We start from the raw sequence: 16288 nt of genomic DNA on the forward strand, positions 1-16288 counted from the left end.
GGGCACTGTCCCTCAGCTCTTCAGCTCAAGGCTAGCGCTCTACCACTTGAGCCACAGCGCCACTTCTGGCTTTTTTCTTTTTGCTTATGTGGTGCTGAGAAATTGAACCCAGGTCCTCATGCATGCAAGGCAACCGTTCTACCACTGAGCTACCTTCCCAGCCCCAAGCCTCTGAGACTCTTATCTCCAATTAACCACCAAAAATCTGGAAATGGGAGCTTTGGCTCAAGTGGTAGAGCATTAGTCTTGAGAAAAAAAGCACCCAGGCTCTGAGTTTAAGTCCTAGGACTAGCACACACATACACACATACACGTGCACGTGCGTGCATGCACGCACACACACACACACACAAATAATAGTAATAATGATCCTCTCCATTGGTTGCTCCATCTTGGTTCACAAAAAAAAACCCATATGCTCCTTTTCCCCTTTTCTTCTATTTATTGTCAGATCATATTTGACATTCTAGATAATTTAGTACTTTAGTACTGAATTTTTTTCCTTGCAGCATTGTCTAAAAGGAAAATATGGGAATATCTTCAATGTCAATTAAGTGGATAGTTCAGTCTTTTCTGCCATAGTCATACAAAAGAATTGTATATGATCATTAAAATACATTATAGAGTTAAATAAAATAGAAAATATTTTTAAATTTTTATTGTTATTATTAAGGTGATATGCTGAGGAGTTACTGTTTTCATGATTGATATACTCAATGAAATTATAGTTGGAGTATTTTTACTAGTGTATATTAATTGTACAAGAGAGGGTTTTATTATGGCATTTTCATGCATGTATATAACACACACATGCACACACATATATTTACTTGGTCCTACTCACCACCCTCATTACCCATACTTATTTGTTGTTGGTGTTTGTGGGGCTTGAACTTGGGGACTGGGCACTGTCCCTGAGCTCCTTTGTTCAAAGCTAGTGCTCTACTACTTAGTGCACAGTTCCACTTCCAACCCACACTTATTCTTTACTATTCTCCACCTTCCCACTGTTCACCTTCCACAATGCTAATAGTTCTACTTACATGTATTTTTGTGTATATGTTGGTCCTAGGGTCTGAACTCAAAGCCTGGGTGCTATCCTTTAGCTTTTTTGCTCAAGGCTAGCACTCTGTCACTTGAACCACAGCTCTAGTTTCAGATTTTTAGTGGTTCATTGAAGATGAGTCTCAAAACTTTCTTACCCAGGCTGGGTTCAAACTGCAATCCTCAGATATCAACCTCCTGGGTAGCTAGGATTACAGGAATGAACCACCAGTGTTCAGCTACTTACATGTGTTCTTTAGACTACATATGTGAGAAAAGTATGTGATTTTGGCTTATTTCACCTAACAAAATGATCTCCAGTTCCATCTGCTTTCCTGCAAATGGAATGATTTTGTTTCTTCATGGCTGAATAAAACTTCATTTTCTTTATCCATTCATTCACTAATGAGTACTGCAGTAAACATGAGTATTCAGATATCTCTATTGAATGTTATTTTTAATTCCTTAAGGTAGAATGCTCATTAATGTTTTAGCTAGATCTTTGCAGTTCTACTTTTAGCTTTATGAGTACCCCTCATACTGATTTCCATAGAGGCTGAACTAATTTAACAACAGAATCTATAGGTCCTCCCCACTACCAACACATTTTCTCCAGCCTCCTGGCCAGAATTCATTGTTGTTTGCTTTCTTGATCATGACTGTTCTCTCTGGATGCAGTAGGGTATGAGGGATAGTCTCACTGTACAGTTGGGTGTTGTGTGTGTGTGTGTGTGTGTGTGTGTGTGTGTGTGTGTTGGGGTTTGATCTCAGTGGCTTGTTCTTGCTAAGTAAGCACTCTACCACTTGAGCAACTCTGCCAGTTCATTTTTGCATTGATTAGTTCAAGATAGGGTCTCATTTTATGCAATCTTCTTATTTGTGCTTCCTTTTGCTGCTTGAATGACAATGCATGAACTGTATACAGTCATTGTGCCTCCCCCATTGCTTGGGATGACATGGGCATGCCACTATGCCCAGCCATTGATTGAGACAGAGTTTCATGAACATGGTGTTTTATGCCTCAGACTATGACTCCTGATCTCCACTTTCTAAGTAACTAGGTTACTTTCTAAGTAACCATGCCTGATCCAATGTAATTTTGCTCTGTATTTCCTTGATGACCAAAGAGGTTGAACTTAAAATTTTTTTTATTTATTGGTTATTTGTTCAGTCCATTTGCCCATTTGAATTATCTATTCAATTAATTTGCCTCATTATTAATTAGCATTCTTTTTGTTCTTTATATATTCTGGATATTAAAACCCTTGTCAGATGAATAACTTATAGTAGGTTTTAAATTTGATGAAATCCATTTATCAATTCTTATTTTCTGAGCTATTGGAGTTCCATTCAGGAATTGTGGGGCTGAGAATGTGACTTAGTGGTAGAGTGTTTGCCTTGCATGCAAGAGGCTGTCTTTTCTCTAATGTATGGTTTTTTGTGTTTTTTTTTTTTGTAACTTGGTCAAGAATCAGATGGCTGTAGCTGCTCTACATCATCATTAATGATGTATAACATCAGAATATTTATTTGAGATCTTTTTTTAATGTAGGGATTAAATTTAAGATTCTTAGAACTACTTTTGTTACATTTCTTAAGCTTTGATATTTTTCTTTCAATTTTATCTCAAGATGCTTTTAAGTTTCCCTTTTAATTTCTTTAAAACATTGGTTTGGAAGAACATATTTAATTTCTGTGTATTAGTGAATTTCATTAATTTCTTCATGTTAATTGATTTCTACTTTCATACCATTGTGGTCAGAAAAGAATTTATGACTTCTTTTGTGTCTGAACATATGAACTATCATTGAGAATGTTCCATGTATGTTTGAGAAGAATTTGTATTTTGCAACTATTGGCCAGAATGTTCTGTATGTCTGTCAAGTCCATTAATCTAAAATGTACTTCAGGCCCACTGTTTCTTTACTGATTTTCTGTTTGGATTGTCTGATCATTGCTGAAAGTGGGTTGTTGAAGTACTCTATTATTATTGTATTTCAGTAAATCAGTTCTGTTTATATTTGCTCTGTATATTTATGTGATTCAGTGAATTCAGGGTCTAGGCACTATCTCTGAGGTTTTTGTTTTGTTTTTGCTCAAGGCTAATGCTCTACCACTTGAACCACAACTCCACTTCTAGCTTTTTGGTGGTTAATTGGAGATGAGTCTCATGGACTTTCCTGTCTGAGCTGGCTTCAAACTATGATCCTAAGATTTCAGTGTCCTGAATAGCCAGTATTATAGGTGTGGTCACTGGTGTCTATCTGGTTGTATATAATTTTATATATAGTTTTATTATAGTATTTTATTATATTTATTTCTTATTTTTATTTTTTGTTTATTATAGTATTTTATTATAGTAACAAATAGCTGTCACAGTATACAGGATTGTATTTAAATTCATATAGTGTTTTCTCTTTAAGTTATAGCTTTGAAATCAGAAGGTGAAGTACAGTTTAAATTTTATAATAAAAAAAGAAACATGTATAAAACAAAGAGTCAACGGGAAATACAGTGATCCATCCTTGAATAATATGGAAACTTTTTTTAAATTTTTATTTATTTTTTATTGTGAAAATACTGTACAGAGGGGTTACAATTACATGGCAAGATAATGAGTACATTTCTAATCAAGCATTGTAGCCTCCTCCTTTGTTTCCCCCTCCCATCTCTAATATAGAAACTTTTTATCAGAAAACTACATCTTCCTAATCTGATTGTCCAAATCATCAAAATGTGGATGATTCAGTGCTCTTTCACCAGAAATGGATTTGAGAGGACCATCATTTTTTTTTAGAATAAATCCATGCCATTTTCTTCCAAGTTTTTGACATGAGATGATAGATTTCCTGGTTTCCATTTGAGAAATGTTCTTTCTTTCCTTCCTTTCTTGCTTCCTTCCTTTCTTGCTTCCTTTCTTCCTTCCTTCCTTCCTTCCTTCCTTTCTTTCTTTCTTTCTTTCTTTCTCTTTCTCCCTTTCTTTCTTTCTTCCTTTCTTTCTCTTTCTTTTTTTGTTGTGCAGGTCCTGGGGTTTGAGCTCAGGGCCTGGGCACTGTCCCTAAGCTTCTTTTTCCTCAAGACTAGTGCTCTACCACTTGAGTCACAACTCTACTTCTGGCATTTTTAGTAGTTTATTGGAGGTAAGAGTCTCACAGACTTTCCTGCCAGGACTCTCACCTCATATCAGCCTCCTAAGTACCTACTATTTACAGGTGTGAGCCACCTGTGCCCATTGAGAAATGTGTTCTTATGGCCCTATAAAGACTTTACTTCTGACCACAGTTTATTAATAGGACTGCCCAAGTCTCTGAAAATCATAAAAAGGTAATCAATTTCTGAATCTCCAGGGAAGAGTAGTTACTCTGTTGCCAATTCTGCAAGTATAGTGCCCTAACTCTAAATGTCAACTGGAATGGAAATTGGGAGCTTAAGCAGCAATACTTCTGAAGATCTATAATAGAGTGTTACTACCTCCTGTGTGTGTGTGTGTGTGTGTGTGTGTGTGTGTGTGTGTGTGTGTGTGTGTACTTTAATGTGTATTCCAAAAGTTCTGCTAAGCCTCAAATCAGCCAGTTTGGTTACACCCTGTTACCAATCAATAGGTTTTAAATCTATGTGAAAACCCCTACTAGAATGACAAAATACAATCCTCTGAATGATTCAGCACAAATTACTTAAGTGAAAAATCCATGAACTGACCAGGAGGGATAGAATAAAAAAAATACCTCGAGACCCGTGGAAAGGAAATCAAAGATGAGATATCACCTGAGATTATACATAAACACATTAGGTAGACTTGGTATATTTCAATGATGAAGTTTTGTAATAGAGGAATTTCCAAACTACAGTACCAAGAATGCATCCTCTTCATTTTCTAGAATGTTTTTCTTCATGGATGCCTCTTGACCTGTAATTTTGTCTCTATCATTTAATACAACTTTCTAAAATACTTTCTCCAGTTTTCTTTATTTTAATATATCCTTCTCAATAGGTATGATAGATCATGGCTTACTGTCTGGCAGCAGCTATAATGTCTTTGTGGCTTCTCGTTCAACTTCATCTCTAAGATCAAGTCTGGTTACATATACATCTATAATTGTAATATCTTCTTGATAAATGGATCCTTTTACCATACAATGACCCTTACCTTGTTTGTCACTCTCCCTCTTTCTCTCCCTCTCTCTCTCCTTCCCTCCCTCTCTGTCTCTGTCTCTCTCCCTCTCTATAGATGTATATATTTACTTAAAGCCTTTTTATGTGCTGTCAGTGGAAGCATTTTTTTAAGTTTTAAATTTTGGAAGTCTAAGTCATTTGACTTTATTATCCAAAAATCTTATATAAATTTTGTAATCAGCTTGTAAATTTGCATGCTAACAGAATTTGTCTTAGAATTGAACTGAGATTATACATCAGTTGGAGAATTGTCGTTCTGCCTATAATGCCTTCTATCCATAAAGATGCAGACTACTTAAATATAATTATATATAATTAATTTTATAGAATATTTTGTAGTTTTCAGTGTAAAAATCTTTCATGTTTTGTTAAATTTATTCTTATTCAATATTTTATTCTCTTAATGGAAGTGTTCACATAATTTCATTTAAAAAGTATTCATTGTTATAGAAATACAATTACTTCTTATTTTCTTTGCCATCCTTCCCTCTTCTTCTGAGAACATTTTCCTTAACACATTTGCTCATTTAGTGATTGGTTTGTTGGCTTTGGGAGAGGTTAATTTCTTGAGCTCCTTGTATATTTTGGAAATTAGGCCCTTGTCAGATATATTGCTAGTAAAGATCTCCCAATCTACTAGCTAATTTAGTAACTATGTTCTTTGCTGTACAGAAACTTCTTTTTTTTTGTTGTCGTTGTTGTGGGGCTTGAATTCTGGGCCTGGGCGCTATTCCTCAGCATTTCAGCTCAAGGCAAGCGTTCTACCACTTGAGCCACAGCACCACTTCCAGAAACTTTTATTTTGAGGTAATCCCATTAGTCAAGTCTTTCCTATCTGCTATATCCCTGGGAATCTTTTTTTTTTTTTTAAATTTCTGCTTATGCCTGTCTATGAGTTCTAGTGTTTCTCCTACTTCCTCTAGCATTAATTTCAAAGTTTCAGGTCTAACAGAGGTCTCTGATCCACTTTGAGTTGATATTAGTTCATGGTGACATTAATTTATGATGACTTAGTTTTCTACATATGGACGCCCAGTTTTCCAACACTAATTATTGAAGAGGCTATCTTTCTCCTACCATATATCTTTGGCTCCCTTATCAAATAGTAGGTAACTAAGTATGTGGTCTTCTTTCTGGGTCTTCTATATGAATTTTTATATTGCTTCCTCTCAGTAAAGAATGTCATTGGGATTTTGATGGTCAATCTTTTTTTGTTAAAAACTTTGCATTGTGTTACTGGGCGCCGGTGGCTCACGCCTGTAATTCTAGCTCTCAGGAGGCTGAGATCTCATGAGGATCGCGGTTCAAAGCCAGCCCGGGCAGGAAAGTCCGTGAGACTCTTATCTCCAATAAACCACTAGAAAACTGGAAGTGGTGCTGTGGCTCAAGTGGTAGAGTGCCTGCCTTGAGCTGAAGAGCTGAGGGACAGCGCCCAAGCCCAGAGTTCAAGTTCCATGACTGACCAAAAAAAAAAAATTTGCATGTGTACTATGAGGAATGTTGTACGTCAGTTTTTTTCTTCCTGTTATCTCTATCAGCCTTGGATGTTAAACTTATGAATTATGAGATGTTTTCTCTGTTATCTGGGAGAGTCTCTAAAGGCTTAGTCTTATTTCTTCTCTAATATTTTGTGGAATTCACAAGCGAAGCCACTTGGGTCTGGATTTTTGAGGGGAAGGAAGATATTTTATTACAAAATAAATTTCTCATCTAGTGATATATTATTTAAGAATGTATTCTTATGGGTTTTTTTGTTTGTTTTTTTTTGAGGTAAGGGGTAGGTTTATTCAGTAGACCTGCTGGGACCAGGCAAGGTTGGCACTCCACGTGGCTGGGAAAGACCTGGGAATGAGAGAGAGCTGGGAAAGAGAGGAAAGAGAGAGGAAAGAGCTAGAAAAGAGAGAGAGAGCAGGGAGAGCTAGAAAAGAACAGAGAGGGAGATAGGTAGCAGAGAGAGCTAGAAGAGAGCAGAGAGCTAGAATAGAACAGAGAGCGAGCTAGAATAGAACAGAGAGCTCTTATGTTTGTTTTATCATGCTATTTTGAAGAATTTCTTGAATTTTTCTGTTATCTAGTTTGTTAACATGAAGATATTTTTGATACTTTATTAAAATGTATTCATTTTTATATGATGGCTAATAAGGTATCAACTTTGAATATTGATTTTGGTCAATATTATCTCCATATTATTCATGATAAGTCTAGCTTAAACTTAAAGGTAAAGGAACAGTTTCTTCTATTTTTCTGTTCAAGTATAATATTATTTTCTTTCTTGTTTCCTTTGAGTTTCATTTAATATTTTTTCTAGTATTTTAATTAGAATTTTAGGTTGTTGACCTGAGATACTACTTGTTTTGTAATATAGCTTGTTAAAGCTATAAATTTCTTGCTTTAGTTGTATTTCATACATTTGTATTTATTCTTAATGAATAAATTGCTATATAACTTGATTTAAATTGCTATATAACTTGATGGTTTGACATATGTGCACATCATGGAATGGCTAAATAAAACAAACTCATATATCTATTACCTCACAAAATTATCTTCTTGCCAGGCACCAGTGGCTCATGCCTGTAATCCTAGCTACTCAGGAGACTGAGATCTGAGAACTGCAGTTTGAAGCCAGCCCAAACAGCAAAGTCCATGAGACTTATCTCCAATAAACTACTCAGAAAAAGCTAGAAGTGATGTTGTGGCTCAGGTGGTAGAGTGCTAGTCTTGAGTACAAAGAGGCTCAGAGACAGCACCTAGGACCTGAGTTCCAGACCTAGGACTGGCAAATGTTGAGAACATTGAATACTCAGTATTTTTTTTAGTATGCAATATATTGTTGTATTACAACTTATCTCTTCCTTCACATCCCTTAATATTTCCTTTACATAGTTATTTCCTTTACATATTTATCCAGCACTAGATCCATATCTATTTATATTTATCTCCTGTTGATGAACCAACCTCTTTATTACTATATAATGACCTTTTTGTCTCTTTATCACTAATGTGTATTATGTTATTTTCTTCATTATGTTATTTTCTTCCTTCCTTCCTTCCTTCCTCCCTCCCTCCCTCCCTTCCTTCCTTCCTCCCTTCCTTCCTTCCTTTCTCTTTCGCTCCCTCCCTCCCTTTCTCTCTCTCTCTTTCTCTTCCTCCCTCCCATCTCCTCTTGCTTGCTTACTTGCTTGCTTGCCTTTCTTTTTGCCAGTCCTGGGGCTTGAACCGTGAGCTTGGGCTCTGTCCCTGAGCTTCTTTTGCTCAAGGCTAGTGCTCTACCACTTGAGTAACAGCTCCACTGCTAGTTTCTGGTGGTTTATCAGAGATAAGAGTCTTTCAGGGACTTTTCTGTCCTGGCTAACTTTGAACTACGATCCTCAGATCTTTTTTTAGGGGGAGGGGGGTCCGGTCGTGGGTCCTGAACTCTGGGCCTGGGCGCTGTCCCTCAGCTCTTCAGCTCAAGGCTAGCGCTCTACCACTTGAGCCACAGCGCCACTTCCGGCATTTTTCTTTTTGCTTATGTGGTGCTGAGGAATCGAACCCAGGGCCTCAGGCTTGAAGGCAAGTGCTCTACCACTGAGCCACCTTCCCAGCCCCCCCCCCTCCTCAGATCTTGAGTAGCAAGGATTACAGGTGTGAGCCACCGGCACCTGGCTCATTATGTTATTTTCATACTTACTTATAAAATACTTTGATCATATTTGCCCACTCATCACACTCTCCTTTCTTCCTCATATCTCCTGCTGGTTCTCCCATCCTAACAGTCTCTCTTTTACATTCATGTCATTTTTAAGGTCTAGATTATGCCTTTTAGAGAAAACATGTAATATTTATCTTCCTGAATCTGGCTTATTATGCTTAAACATGATGATCTGCAGTTTCATCACTTTGTAAATGACATAATTTTATTCTTCTTTATGGATGACTAACACTGCACTATGTGTATATGTATATATGCATATATCCATCAGTTGTTAACCTAGATTGATTCCATAGATTGATTCCCATAGGCTATTATGACTAGTGCTGCTATAAACATGGATCTGTGATATATGTACAGGTATAGTGTAGCAGGATCATATTTTAGTTCTATTTTGTTTGTTGAAGAACTTTCATACTTATTTCCATATGGTCAACTAATTTACATTCCTTCAAACAGTGTTTTTAACCCTAACACACACACACACACACACACACACACACAGAGGCACACACACAGAGGCACACACACAGAGGCACACATCAAAGATATGTGCATTCACCCACATACCAGCATTTGTTATTTGTTGTTGTTGTTTATGATTATTCTGACTAGGACAAGATAAAATTTCATCTTGATTTTCATTCTCAATTACATTTTTATTTCCATTTTGTATTTGATGAGGGACCTTAAAATTTTCTTAATGTATTTTCTCCTTTTGAGAAGGACAGTTAATTTACTCATTTATTAATTGGAATATTTGCTATTTTATTGTTTAATTTTGAGAGCTATTTATTCTGAATATTAAACCTCTATTTAATGGTTAGCTGGAAAATATCTTCTCCCATCCTATAGGCTGTCTCTTCAATTTGATAATTTACTTTGATTTGCCTTTTTTCATTTTTAGCAGTATTAGGATTTAAATTCAGGATATTATGCTTTTTTACTTGCTATATATTTGTATCTATTTATTGTATTTATTATTGATCATTTTTAAACAATTCTTTGGGCAGGCACCTATGGCTCACTACTGTAATCCTAGCATTTCAGAGACTTGAGATTTGTGGAGGGGTGGTGGTAGTTATGATTCAAAGCCAGCTCAGGGACAAAAAAAGAAAACAGGTATTTGCTAGATTCCATCTCTGAAATAACCAGAAAAAACCAAGACTGAAGCCATGGCTCAGGGGGTAGAGTGCCTGCCTGTCAAGCATGAGGCCCTGATTTCAAGCCCCAGTACCACCAAAACAACAACAACAGACATAATACAACTATATTTTGCCTGAGCACAAATGGCTCACATCTGTAATTCTAGTTACTTGAGAGGCTGAGATCAGGAGGATTGCAGTTTGAAGCCAGCCCAGGAATATATTTGAGACCCCTTTTTAATTTTTATTTTTCAATTGTTATTATAAAGGCAAAGTACAGTTATGTCAATCAGGTAATGAGTACATTTTTTTTGGACAAAGTCACCCCTTCCCTCACTCTCTACCACTTATTCCCTCTCTGAAACCCCTTCATAGTCAATAGCTGGATACTTGTATCTTAGCTATAATGGGAAACTTAAAATAGGAATTTTTTTTTTTCAGTCATGGGGCTTGAACTCTGGGCCTGTCCCTGAGCTCTTCAGCACAAGGTGAGTGCTCTACCACTTGAGCCACAGCACCACTTCCGGTTTTCTGGTGGTTAATTGGAAATAAGAGTCTCATGGATTTTCCTGCCTAGGCTGGCTTTGAACTGTGATCCTCAGATCTCAGCCTCTTGAGTAGTTAGGATTACAGGCACAAGCCACCAGCGCTCTGCTAAATAGGACTTTGATCCAGGCCCTCACTTATGCAAAAAGTGAGACACTAACTCAAAATAACCAGTGCAAAAATGGCTTGAGGCATGCCTATGGGTAGAGCACTTGCCTAGCAAGCATCAGGCCCTGAATTCATACTTCAGTACTATCAAAAATAAAACCATTTTTTATTTGCTCATCTTTTGAATTGCTTTTCCAACATCTATCTCTTTCCATATGTTTAGTCAGTTAATTGAGTAATGAACTTCTGAGGAGTACTATTGCCTTTTTTTCATATTTCTTATATTTCCATGTAAGATCTGTACATGTGTTAGATCTCTTTTACCTTTAAGTCTGGTCTTCTTATAGAATAGCCTTTTCTTGATGATGTGCCCTATGATATTGGTGTATTATATACAGCAGCTTCAAGTGGCATCTTGGACTGCAGTGGGTGACTTTTGATTGTGATCCCTGTCAAACCTCAGAATTCAAATAACCTTCTTTATCTGTAGGACTCATGCAAGAGAGGACTCTCTGGTAGTTCTCACAATTATGTTGTAGACAATGGAGTGTATAAGTACAGTTTGTGATTACTCCTCCATACTTCTAAGCAGTGTGAAGTCTGAAAATATTCAGAAGTGACTTGTGTTAGGGCCCCCTTTCTGGGAGAGGTGACTATAACAGTTGTTTTATTTTTCTTTATGTTGCTAAATGAATAAAAGCCCAAGAATGAGTCTTCAGGCTCCCCAGTCTGTGCTTGTTTAGAGCCAGGTTGTCACATGGGACTTTTCTCTCTCCTTTTAATTTTAATTTTATTTAATTTTAATTATTTATTACTATTATTATTATTATCTTTAAGTAGTTGTACAAAGGAGTTGCCATTCAACAAAGCAGTTTATGAATACAATATTTTTATCAATGCCATCTACTCTTTCCTGTTCTTTATGTTGATGTGTCTACCTATGCTTGAACAGGAATCAGTTATAGATTTTCTCCAACTGGCATTGTGGTGTTCCAAAGTGCCCACCACCCTACATGTTCAAAGTTCAAAGCTTGATTCTTGACACTACTTTGGGAGAACACAACCAACAGTGACATCAACCACCTAAAAGCAAACCAAATATACAGTAAAGACCAATATAAAATAACAGCATCTTCAATTACCAATACTATAGAGACAAAGGGGACAGATAATACAAAACAGACTAAAAGATACTTATTCATGAAAGTAAAATTAATAGTTAAAAAGGGACTAAAATAAGAAAGATGAGAGAAAAGATTCAATGAAATATTTAAAATAGATATAATTAAATAAAGATGTGATAAAATAGGAAGAGAAAACAGAATAAAACATCAACAGAGGGGCTGGGAAGGTGGCTCAGTGGTAGAGTGCTTGCCTTGCATGCATGAAGCCCTGGGTTCGATTCCTCAGCACCACATTAGCAAAAAGAAAAAAGCCAGAAGTGGCGCTGTGGCTCAAGTGGTAGAGCGCTAGCCTTGAGCTGAAGAGCTGAGGGACAGCACCCAGGCCCAGAGTTCAGGCCCCACGACCGGACACAAAAAAAAAAAAAAAAAAACATCAACAGAAAAGCTAAAAACATTCCTCCTTGCTAAGCTGTTTGAAATGGAAGTACTTCCTTCTGGACTTCTAGTTTGGACTTTACCAGGCATGGGAAATAGTGGGTGGAAGCTGAGTCAGGCCTGCTTCTTCAGTCCCAATAAAACAGGCCAAACAAGGCAATTTGGCTTTGTCAGGGTGGCTGTGGCTAAGTGACTGTCCACTCCAGGTTCACCATAGTGAACCTGTATGCACACACTGGGAGTTGCCTACAAATTCCCTTACCTAAAACCAAATTAATATATAACTGTACTATAAAATCTAGAGTGTTTACCCATACCATTTTATTTTACCATAGAGCTACACACCTGTTTTGAATCAGTCTTCTAGAGAGAGGAATGTGCTGGATGTCTCCAGCCCACCATCTTCTTTCTTCTGATTGTGCATCTTGATTTAATTCACACAAAAATATTTCAGCCCTTTTAAGTATATGTGTCGGGTCTTCGTCCGTCCCACAAAAGACGGACGGGGTCCGAGGAAAGGTAAGTGCGGCCCGTTTCCTAGCCTCCCTCAGCCCAGGAGACAATCAGACACAGCGGGGAGCCAAATCCAGCAGGTAAAAAACTCGTTTATTAACAGAGAGCAGCCCCTTTTAAAGACAAAAAGGGTGGGTGGTATGGTAAGGGAGGAAGAGGAACCAATCACTGTCAAGGTCACACCCTACCATTCACCTGAGCCTTCACGGGCTGGTTAGGCACCGATGGGCAGATCAATTGGGGTCTGCCCACTCTACTCTCTCCCAGAGCCATCTTGGCTGCCCATGTGCTCTACAGTAAACTAGGCTCTGCCCACTCAACCCTCTCCCAGCGCCATCTTGGCTGCCCATGTGCTCTACAGTAAACTAGGCTCTGCCCACTCAACCCCCTCCCAGCGCCATCTTTGCTGCCCATGTGCTCCACATATATGTTTGAAACTGTGGTAGTTATAAAGAAATTTACTCCTTGAATTCATGGAATTTACAGCCTAACCAAAGAAGCAAAACTTGAGTCAATTAGAATAGTTTACATCAAGAAATACCAAAGTGGGGCTGGGAAGGTGGCTCAGTGGTAGAGTGCTTGCCTTGCATGCATGAGGCCCTGGGTTCGATTCCTCAGGACCACATAAGCAGAAAAAGCCAGAAGTGGCCCCTGTGGCTCAAGTGGTAGAGCACTGGCCTTGAGCTGAAGAGCTGAGGGACAGCGCCCAGGCCCAGAGTTCAGGCCCCACGACCAACAAAAAACAAACAAACAAACAAATAAATAAATAATAAATGTACCAAAGTGTTTGGTTTAAACCATATGAACCATGGGCCATCAGGAGAGATTAAAAATCTGTGTAGTCTAGAGGATGAGGATGTTGTTTTAAATGAACAGAATTTGAAACAGTCTTTGAAGAATAAATTGAGATTCTATAAAGAATGGAGTGACCATTCCAAGATAAAATATGAAAAACACCATGATCATGATCATGACCATTGACAACTAACTAGATCATTATGTCTCCTTTATTCAAAGTATGCCTAGTCTTTCAACATGTACCTCAACTTAAAAAAAGAACTCTGGCATAAAGTACCCTTTCACTTGATTCAGGGATATTGTTTCTTTTGTACGCTTGCCTTATTCTTCATATTAAACAATCATTATAAGCTTTTATTTCTCCTGAATACAACCTTGGCATATTAGTAAGTCCTCTTTAAACTATATCTGATGGTTTCTTTGCTGATTTTTAGCATTTCTCACAGCCTTCCTAATTGTTGGTGAGACTCCTTCTTGGAATATAATATTTGATTCTCAGAAAATCTACCTTTGAAGATGATTCTAGTGCCTTTAGAAGGAAATATATCTGGCAAATATGGCTCTGAGAAAAGAAACTACTTCTATTAGAATTAAGAATTCAGATTAGTCAGTAAAAGAACCCAAGAATATAATTGCTAACCTTGAAGTCATCTTGCTATACTTATCCTTTTTGAAACATACATGTAAGCACACAGTCCTGGTTCAGGTTTCATTTTAAAGGAACTAAACACACATCATTTCTTCTATGGGAATATTTTTTTTTCTAACTACTCACCATAGCTTCCAAAATTCATAATTGTATCTAGTATTCCAGAGCAGCCTGAGGCACTCAGCAGGATTTTCATTTATACCTCATCTTATCCTACAATACATATTCATTTGAGAGAGAGTCTTCTCCAATAGAATGCTCATTACAGTAGATGCACAGATGAAACTGGTCCTGACTGACACTATTGTCTCTAACCAAGGGTCATAGTTGTCACTACTTTGCAAACCAAAGTTTTTTAAAGCTCTTGCTTTAGTAAAACACAGAAAACTCTCAACACTAAATAAAGTATATTTTTAAAAGATCTAAAATGTTCTTTATCAATTAATATCATCTCTTTGTTTTCCAACATTGCCATTTATTCTCCTATAATGCTTACAGGCAGTTTGCTTTAACTTGCTCATTTTCTTTTTTGGATCATCTTTTTTGTTCTTCTATACTGTAAACTACATTTCTATTCTGATAGAATTTTACATCCTCAGCTAATGCTTTTCATGTTCTAACCTGCTACTTTAAACCTACTACTTATAGGCTAATGGTGATCTATTTGAATTCACCTCAGAATCTACATAAAACCATTTTGTTGGCAGTGAAGCATATATTAGTACTTGAGCAGAGATTAATAACTGGCCATATTGGGGCTGAATATCTTGAAGATACACCTTTGACTTACAGTTTTCTGGCCACAACAGTGTTGAATTTAGTTATCATGGTGCCAACCACAAAGTGGCACTAAAATGTTGAACTAATAGCGTAAATAATCAAGGGCCCAGTTACTGGGTTCTATAAGCCATCTTTATTTTCTTGCCAAGGTCACAGTTCCCATGGACTTCTCCCAACTACTGAATGAGCATGTCAAGAATACTAATGAAGGCCATTCCTTAGAGACCCAGATTCCACTAATGGCTACCTTTGGCTTGAGAACTCTCCTTCAGCCTTGCTGACACCTTAGAACTGTACTGAAGTCTAAAACCTTGCTTTCTTTTCCATAGGAATTGGCTATACACCATGGTCTTAGTCTTTTCAGACTCTATTTTCCCTTGCATGTATTTCTTCTAATAAATTACTTTTATGTCTGTTGCTATCTTTGCATCTGCTTTTTAGAGGACTTGAATTAATGCAGTTGACAACATTGCAATTCGGAAGTTTTCATACATAATCTGTTTATATTGCTTCTCTCCAGCTGATTATTGCCAGAGAGGACTAGTTTTGGCAGATCTTCAGTTCACCCTTCTCTTGACACTTCATGTCCCTTATATTTGACTTAGGTTACCTGCCTAGCCCCCGTGGGAATTCTATTTTGAGATCATCACATAAAGAAATATCCTTCTAATTTATGTAATATAGTAGGTTATTTTGCTACTTATTATGCCAAGTACTGGGCTGGGAAGGTGGCTCAGTGGTAGAGTGCTTGCCCTGGGTTCAATTCCTTAGCACCACATAAGCAGAAAAAGCCGGAAGTGGCGCTGTGGCTCAGGTGGTAGAGCGCTAGCCTTGAGCTGAAGAGCTGAGGGACAGTGCCCAGGCCCAGAGTTCAAGCCCCATGACCGACAAAAAAATAAAATAAAAATAAAAAATTATGCCAAGTACTGGTGGTAGTGGGAAAGCTAGCATAGACATTTTTTCCCTTGGATTTTTTTCATGGTAAAGCATACAGACATTGACCCAACAATCACAAATATTAAAAAAATGTATATTTATAAGTTATAATAAAAGTATTAAAGGAAGAGAAAATTAACTCATAAGAAAGTAATAAGGGGGCTGGGAAGGTGGCTCAGTGGTAGAGTGCTTGCCTTGCATGCCCGAGGCCCTGGGTTCAATTCCTCAGTACCACATAAGCAAAAAGAAAAAAGCTAGAAGTGGTGCTGTGGCTCAAGTGGTAAAGCGCTAGCCTTGAGCTGAAGAGCTGAGGGACAGCGCCCAGGCCCAGAGTTCAGGACCC

General features: G+C 37.5%; 1 protein-coding gene and 1 pseudogene across 1 annotated transcript in view; one reads left to right on the forward strand and one right to left on the reverse strand.

Annotated features, from left to right (window-relative positions):
* The window catches only part of Tmlhe (trimethyllysine hydroxylase, epsilon), a 67489-nt gene that overhangs the window by 10109 nt on the left and 41092 nt on the right, over positions 1-16288 (forward strand). The gene's annotated exons all lie outside the window — the stretch shown is intronic.
* Positions 3743-8967, reverse strand: LOC106000105 (annotated as a pseudogene).

This window comes from Dipodomys ordii, unplaced genomic scaffold (genome assembly GCF_000151885.1).
Source record: "Dipodomys ordii isolate 6190 unplaced genomic scaffold, Dord_2.0 Scaffold209, whole genome shotgun sequence".
NCBI classification, from domain to species: domain Eukaryota; kingdom Metazoa; phylum Chordata; class Mammalia; order Rodentia; family Heteromyidae; genus Dipodomys; species Dipodomys ordii.